The sequence below is a fragment of the Dermochelys coriacea genome, chromosome 2 (assembly GCF_009764565.3).
Source record: "Dermochelys coriacea isolate rDerCor1 chromosome 2, rDerCor1.pri.v4, whole genome shotgun sequence".
NCBI lineage: Eukaryota > Metazoa > Chordata > Testudines > Dermochelyidae > Dermochelys > Dermochelys coriacea.
Genome location: NC_050069.1, coordinates 36,243,626 through 36,249,769, shown reverse-complemented (window position 1 = coordinate 36,249,769; position 6,144 = coordinate 36,243,626).

The following is a 6,144-nucleotide window of genomic DNA, read 5'->3' as shown; positions in this document are numbered from 1 at the left end:
TATAGGGCAGCATATAAAGGTCTAGAAAACATGACCTATGAGGGAAGATTGTTTGTTTAGTCTGGAGAAGAGAAGACTGAGAGGGGACATGATAACAGTTTTCAACCACATAAAAGGTCATTACAAGGAGGAGGGAGAAAAATTGTTGTTCTTAACCTCTGAGGATAGGACAAAAAGCAATGGGCTTAAATTGCAGAAAGGGCAGTTTAGGTTGGACATTAGGAAAAACTTCCTAACCGTCAGAGTGGTTAAGCACTGGAATAAATTGCCTAGCGAGGTTGTGGAATCTCTATCATTGGGGATTTTTAAGAGTAGGTTGGACAAACACCTGTCAGGGATGGTCTAGATCAGTGGTTCTCAAAGTCGGTCCGCCGCTTGTTCAGGGAAAGCCCCGGCGCGCCAGACCGGTTTGTTTACCTGCTGCATCTGCAGGTTCGGCCAATTGCGGCTCCCACTGGCCGTGGTTTGCCGCTCCAGGCCAATGGCGGCTGCGGGAAGGGCGGCCAACACGTCCCTTGGCCCACTCTGCTTCCCGCAGCCCCCATTGGCCTGGAGCGGCGGATTGTGGCTCCCAATGGCCGCGGTTCGCCAAATCTGTGGACGTGGCAGGTAAACAAAGTGGTCCGGTGCACCAGGGGCTTTCCCTGAACAAGCGGCAGACTGTCTTTGAGAACCACTGGTCTAGATAATACTTAGTCCTGCCTTGAGTGCGGGGACTGGACTATATGACCTCTCGAGGTCCCTTCCAGTCCTATGATTCTATGAAAAAGGATTCAGAGTAGCAGCCGTGTTAGTCTGTATTTGCAAAAAGAAAAGGAGTACTTGTGGCACCTTAGAGACTAACAAATTTAGTTGACAGATTTCCACTCTATACGGCTAAATTCAGTGCCTTGCATAATTTGTTAGTCTCTAAGGTGCCACAAGTACTCCTTTTCTTTTTATGAAAAAGGAGTTGTCAAGGTTCCTTCCCCACTCTGAACTCTAGGGTACAGATGTGGGGACCTGCATGAAAACCCTCTAAGCTTATTTTTACCAGCTTAGGTTAAAACTTTCCCAAGGTACAAACTATTTTACCTTTTGTCCTTGGACTTTATTGCTACCACCACCAAGCATCTAACAAATATGTAACAGGGAAAGAGCCCACTTGGAAACGTCTTCCCCCCCAAAATCCTCCCCAAACCCTACACCCCCTTTCCTGAGGAAGGCTTGATAAAAATCCTCACCAATTTGCATAGGTGAACACAGACCAAACCCTTGGATCTTAAGAACAATGAAAAAGCAATCAGGTATTAAAAGAAGAATTTTAATTAAGTAAAAGAATCACCTCTGTAAAATCAGGATGGTAAATATCTTACAGGGTAGTCAGATTAAAAACATAGAGAATCCCTCTAGGCAAAACCTTAAGTTACAAAAAGACACAAAAACAGGAATATACATTCCATTCAGCACAGCTTATTTTTATCAGCCATTTAAACAAAACAGAATCTAACGCATATCTAGCTAGATTACTTACTAAGTTCTAAGACACCATTCCTTTTCTGTTCCTGGCAAAAGCATCACACAGACAGAGAGAACCTTTGTTTCTCCCCCGTCCAGCTTTGAAAGTATCTTGTCTCCTCATTGGTCATTTTGGTCAGGTGCCAGCAAGGTTATCCTAGCTTCTTAATCCTTTACAGGTGAAAGGATTTTTCCTCTGGCCAGGAAGGATTTTAAAGGTGTTTACCCTTCCCTTTATATTTATGGCGGCAGGTAAACAAACCGGTCTGGCGCGCCAAGGGCTTTCCCTGAACAAGCGGCAGACCATCTTTGAGAACCACTGGTCTAGATAATACTTAGTCCTGCCTTGAGTACAGGGGACTGGACTATATGACCTCTCGAGGTCCCTTCCAGTCCTATGGTTCTATGACCTGAAAAAGGGGTAAACAGTAAGGTAGCAAAATTTACAGATGATACAAAACTACTCAATATAGTTAAGTCCAAAGCAGACTGCGAAGAGCTACAAAGGGATCGCACAAAACTGGGTGACTGGGCAACAAAATGACAGATGAAATTCAATGTTGATAAATGCAAAGTAATGCACATTGGAAAACATAATCCCAAGTACACATATAAAATAATGGGGTCTAAATTAGCTGTTACCACTCAAGAAAGAGATCTGGGAGTCATTGTGGATAGTTCTCTGAAAACATAGGTTCAATGTGAAACAGCAGTCAAAAAAGCAAACAGAATTTTGGGAATCATTAAGAAAGGGATAGATAATAAGACAGAAAATATCATATTGCCTCTATATAAATCCATGGTACACCCACATCTTGAGTAATGCATGCAGATGTTGTCGCCCCAGCTAAAAAAAGATACATTGGAATTGAAAAAGGTTCAGAAAAGGGCAACAAAAACTATTAGGAGGATTGAACAGCTTCCGTATGAGGAGAGATTAATAAGAGTTGGACTTTTCAGCTTGGAAAAGAGAGGAGTAAGGGGGGATATGATAGAGGTCTATAAAATCATGACTGGTGTGGAGAAAGTAAATAAGGAAGTGTTATTTACTCCTTCTCATAACACAAGAACTAGGGGTCACCAAATGAAATGAAGAGGCAGCAGGTTTAAAACAAACAAAAGAAAGTACTTTGTCACACAACACACAGTCAATGTGTGGAACTCTTTGCTGGAGGATGTTGTGAAGGCCAAGACTGTAACAGGGTTCATAAAAGCCCTAGATAAATTCATAGAGGATAGGTCCATCAATGGCTACTAGCCAGAACCTGAGAATGGGCAACAGTTACTGTTTTGCAGTTACAAGTCTGCTGCTCTTATAAGAAATTACATTCACAGGCTTTGCAAGGTACCCCGTACAAAACTGCATTCACCATATTACAGAATATGTATAAAAAGATCTTATCTGTTAATAAGTTATAGGATTAAGGAATTCTAGGAGTAAGGTATAACTCTAGGGTTAATTGTGTAAAGATAGTGCTTAATGATAAGCTAGTTACGACACTGTACACATCTCTATCACCTACGCAGGCTGCATATTCAAAACAGATTAATATGTTAATTAAATGGTCTATCAAGCTGCAGTGGGTGAAATCAATGGCCACTGACAGCAGTGTAATAGAGATGGATCTGAGATTGCACTAACAGTGTGAGTACAAGTTTAAATCAAGTTGCCTGTAGACATAAGCCACAGCATTTTGGACCCTGATCCAAAAAAAAAGAATATGAGGTGTTCACCTCTGGGAGTTGAGTTCACTGTATAGTTGGGACCAGCCCAAAAGTTAATGGTTGGAGACCCGGCTGAGTCCCGCTAGTGGACAATCACAAGTCTGTTGTAATTGGACCCAACCTTAGGCTCTTCCAAGCCACGAGCATCTGGGCAGCATCCAGCCACTGCATCTAGCTCTGTGCCTCTAAATGAGTGGTTCTCAACCTTTTTTTATTTTAACCCAGGGACAGCTCAACTTAAATAGACAGGCCTGCGGACCCTGAACCAGAGGCAACACGGGGGGTGGGGGGAGGAGGAGGGGGTTTGCATATGGAGTCTGTTGCTCCCTCCCCAGATTTCTGCCTTCCATTTGGCCCAGTTTACTGAAATGCTGATGTAGCAGGGCAGAGCAGTGGTGTGTCTCCTTGGCTAGCTGCTGCCTGCTTGTGGAGTCAATGGCTGTGAGGCAACCCCTTCTGATGGCAGGGGGAGAGCTCTCTTCTACAGTGATGCTGCAATTTTTGGTTGCTCTCCCTCTCCCTCAACCCAAACAGGCTCCATGGCCCTGAGGCAAGAGGCGATGCATGGTGGGGAACATGGGGTCCACTGTGCCCCCCTAGATTTTTGCCTTCCATTTAGCCCAGAGGTTTTCAAACTGTCACCTACTGCCAGGAGCTCGCAGACCGGAAGCTGGTGGGAGCTGCCTGGCCCATTCGGGCCCCTGACTCTCTGTAGGAGCTGGGGTGCTGGCTAGCTGCCCAGCAGCCTTCCCTGCCCTGCTTCCCAAGTCAGGCCACTTCCACACGGCCGGATGCTCCCCAGACAGCATGGGCAGCACAGCTCTGAGCTGCGCCCCTGACCTGATGCGTTATTGCCTCTCCCCTGCGGAGCCTGGCTGTCATGAGATGCTCCCTGAGGTGCTCGCTCACCACTGCCTGGGGTCAGATGTTTGGCTGTGTGTGTGTATTTTCCCTGTGTGCTGTCCCAGCTCTGCGCAGACAGTTGGCACAGCAGACCTTGAGTGAACCCTCCAATGACAACAAGATCCATTAAGGCACAAAGGCACCCAGCCAGGTTTTTTGTCGACAAAGCAATGTAATAGCACCTGGCAGACTTTAAGAGTCCTCAAATCATGATTTACACCTAAAACATGTCTTCCTGTGACAGTGGACGCAGCTCGGTCAGTGGCGGGACTTTACACTGCCCCCTCAGCTAGCCAAAGATAATCCCTCTCAGATACATCTTTATACCCTAATATAAACAAGTTATGTCAGTGTGTTCCTGTTATCCTTGGGAAATTTTTTGTAGCATTCTTGATATCGGGATGTTCTGGTACCATTTGACATCTGTATGTGTTTGCGTGAGTACTTTGTACTTAGCACTTCTTAGAAATGTGTATTTCTGCAATATCAGTCCTGTTCTTGCCAGATTCTGTGAGCAGGTCCTGCCTCATACCAAGCATCTAATACAAGGGCTAATGTCTCAGGCTCTTTTCCTACTACATTGCTATCTGTGTGTCAGGCAGGTAGGCCCTCCTGTAGTCCTTTTCTTGGTTGGCAATGGTTGGGCATTGAGTGAGAGGACAAGGCTGAAGCAGATCCAGCCTTTAAATAAGGCTTCTCTTCCCTGTCATGTGACCACTCAATCAGATTCAGAATTCTGTCAGATGATTACATGGGAAGTACCAGCCCCCTTATAGTCCGAATGGGTAAAACCAGTTTCCTTCAGCCAGGCTACTCTCTGCAGCAAAACCTTTGTTCTAAGGGTTGACCCCTTTGATTGGAAGACAATCCCCATTGATGGGCCTTGTTTTAGCATTGCAGGAAGTGTGAAGCATCACAATAAACTCCTCTTGATCTCTAGGCAGTTACGGTTACATAGTCAAAATGTAGGTTACATTCTTCAGAGTAGAGGGTATAATGCCAATTGATGGTCACAGTTTAACACAGACTGTACAGACGTATACCCTTCCGTCACACTAGTAACCAGGCATCTCCAAAATCGAGGAGGGCTTGGTTCAGGCCCATGTCTAACACAAAGGTAAAATTCCTATGAGTTGACAGTGGATCCCTAACCCTGACTCTTCTGATAGCCATTTCTTTTTATGAAAAATAAAGACCTACTCTCCTCTGAGACTTGTGACTATTATATTGTTAGCTTACAACTTATTCTATATCTAGCAGTTTTCAATAAGAAATAGTAATTAGTGGCTATAGAGGACCAGCAGCAATTGAGAATATTTAATGTTAAACTGAGCCTGTACACTGCAATATTGAAGAATAATATTTAGGGCAGAATGAAATACTGTAATTTTTATATCTCTGCAACTGAAAAATAAGTCTCAAAGACTCATAGATTTTAAGGCCAGAAGGACCACCATGATCATCTTGTCTGATCTCCTGCACATTGCAGACCACAGAACCTCACCCACCTACTCCTGTAATGGACCCATAACCTCTGGGTGAACTACTGAAGTCCTCAAATCATAATTTACACAAGTTTATACTTGATCATCAATTTACACTAGTTAAAACCTACAAGTGACCCATGCTGCAGAGGAAGATAAACAACACCATCCTCTGCCAATCTTACCCAAGGGAAAATTCCTTCCTGACCCCAGATATGGCAATTTAGACCCTGAGCATGTAGGGACCCAGCCAGACACATGGGAAAGAATTCTCTGTAGTAACTCAAAGCCCTCCCCATCTAGTGTCCCATCACCAACTGTTGTAGATGTTTGCTGCTAGCAGTCCCAAGGCAGTCTCATCATACCATCCCCTCCATAAACTTATCAAGCTCAGTCTTGAAACAAGTTAGGTTTTTGGCTCCCCCACTGCTCCCCTTGGAGGGCTGTTCCAGAATTTCAATCCTCTTATGGTTAGAAATCTTCATCTTATTTCAAGCCTTCATTTGTTGATTGCCAATTTGTATCCATTTGTTCT